The sequence below is a fragment of the Drosophila willistoni genome, unplaced genomic scaffold (assembly GCF_018902025.1).
Source record: "Drosophila willistoni isolate 14030-0811.24 unplaced genomic scaffold, UCI_dwil_1.1 Seg188, whole genome shotgun sequence".
NCBI classification, from domain to species: Eukaryota; Metazoa; Arthropoda; class Insecta; order Diptera; family Drosophilidae; genus Drosophila; species Drosophila willistoni.
In genome coordinates this window covers 125,330-127,953 of record NW_025814150.1, presented here as the reverse complement: position 1 = coordinate 127,953, position 2,624 = coordinate 125,330, and positions in this window count along the sequence as shown.

Here is a 2,624-nt window from a genome sequence, read left to right as displayed (position 1 = left end):
TGACGGGCAGGAGGCAGATTTCGCCTCGGCTAGAACAATTCGAGAAGTCCCGAACACAGATGGGCAAAGGTCATGTTTCACACTAAAAGATGTGGAGGGAAGCCTTTCCGAGTTTTGCGGTTTAGGTTCGATTGATGTTGTACAATGGACTAGGGACCTAGAAGAATGCGCTTTAACCATACAGTGGAGTCAGTTACAGCTTTTTGTGTATGCAAAACAATTGTTAAAGGGAGCTGCATTGTCGTTTATACGGAGTAAGAGAGATATTTGTAGTTGGGAGTCCCTGAAAGTAGCTTTGAAAAACGAATTCAGAGTAAAGGTTTCATCAGCCGAAGTTCATAGAAGACTTAGCAATCGACAGTTGAAGAGAGGTGAGAATTTGTATGAGTTTTTGTATTCGTTAATGGAAATCGCAAAGCCGATCGATTTGGATGACGAAAGTTTCATCGAGTATTTCGTAGAAGGTATACCAGACCTGAGAGCAAATAAGGCATTATTGTATCAAGCCAGAACAGTGGATGGGTTGAAAGTTCAAATTTCATATCGTTCCTGATGAAGACATGGCATACGAGGCAATTTTGGGTAGAACTATATTAGATCACGTCGATTTGGTTGTTACAAAGAAAGGTACAAAGTTTGTGAGCATCAAGGGAAAAGAATCACTGTGTAACGTGAATAAATCTTGTGCTGAGTTGTTTAAGGAATTTGAAAGTATGTGTATGCACAGTGCAGAACAGAATGAAGTGGAAATCAAGAGTGACTTGTCACATATCAGTGCAGAAATCGCTAGTGAAGTCAAGAAGTTGATTAAAAGTTACAAACTTATTAGAAATACAAACACTCCTATCGAAATGAAGATTGTACTAACAGATGAGTTGCCAGTTTATCAGCATCCAAGGCGTCTAGCGGAGTCTGATCAGAAAATTGTTGATAGTACAGTACAAGAATGGTTGGAGGAGAAGATAATAAGGCCAAGTTTTTCCGAATATGCTTCGCCTGTTGTACTTGTAACAAAGAAGAATGGAAAAAAGCGTTTGTGCTGCGATTACAGAAAGCTAAATAAGAAAGTGGTCCGAGATAATTTTCCTATGCCACAGATGGATACCGTATTAGAAAAACTTCAAAGTGCGTTAGTTTATACTACTCTAGATCTAACAAACGGGTTTTTCCATGTTCCTGTTGAGGAAAAATCTCAGAAGTACACAGCATTTGTAACTCATGAATTCCTATATGTACCATTCGGAATATCCAACTCTCCAGCAGTTTTTACAAGATTTATAATGGCAGTAATGAGAGAATCAGTGAAGAATGGAGATGCAGTGGTGTATATGGACGATATAATTATACCAAGTGTTAACGTGAATGATGGTCTAATTAAACTTAAAAGAGTGTTAAAGATAGCTGCGGAAAATGGGTTGAGAATAAACTGGGAGAAATGTCAGATACTCCAAAGTAAAGTAAATTTTTTGGGCTATATAGTTGAAAATGGAAGTATTCAGCCAAGTAAGGAGAAGACTGGTGCCGTTTCAAGATTCCCGATCCCACATGACAAGAAGTCAGTTCAACGATTTTTGGGGTTAACATCGTATTTCCGTAGATTTATCGAAGGATACGCAGTAACAGCTAAGCCCTTGACGGACATTTTGCGAAAAGACAAAAAGTTTGAGTTTAAAGAATTGCAAATGGTAGCGTTTGAGCAATTGAAGTTAGCATTGATAAAAGGTCCCGTTTTAAAGTTATACAATCCTAAGCTAGAGACTGAGATTCACACTGATGCCTCGAAACACGGTTTCGGAGCTGCGCTTTTACAGAAAGATTCAGAAGATGGTTTATTTCATCCGGTACAATATATGAGTCGGAAAACTAAACCTTGCGAATAGAAGTATGATTCGTATGAACTTGAGGTTTTAGCAGTTATTGGAGCATTAATAAAGTGGCGTGTATATGTGCTAGGATTGAGATTTAAGATTGTTACAGATTGTAATGCGTTCACGATGACAATGAAAAAGAAAGAGGTTCCGTTACGTGTAGCACGTTGGGCAATGTACCTACAAGATTTCGACTATCAGATCGAACATCGCTCAGGTTCAAAGATGCGGCATGTGGATGCTTTGAGCCGTTTATCTTGTTTTCTGCTAACCCACACCATAACCCATAGATTGAGGGAAGCACAGTTGTCAGATGATTGGACTAAATTGATCAGGAGTTTAGTTCAGGAGAAGGGATATGAAGATTTTTACATTGAAAATGAAATATTGTTAAAGGACCCCAATCAAGAACTTATTGTCGTTCCCTCGCAGATGGCAAAAGAAATAATACAGATTGCACACAAACAAGGACATTTTAAAGCTAGAAAGACTCAGGATATCGTTGAAAAATCGTATTATATTCCAAAATTAAAAGAAAATGTAGCCCGTGTTGTTGAGTGTTGCGTGGAATGTCTTATTGTTAATGCCAAAACCGGTAAAAAGGAAGGATATTTGATGCCAATAAGCAAAGGAGATCAGCAACAACAACAACATCACAACAAAGCGTTACAATCATATACTTGTTATTGTTGATGGGTTCTCTAAGTTTGTATGGTTGTATCCGACTCGTGGAACAGGAGTCGATGGAGTACTTAG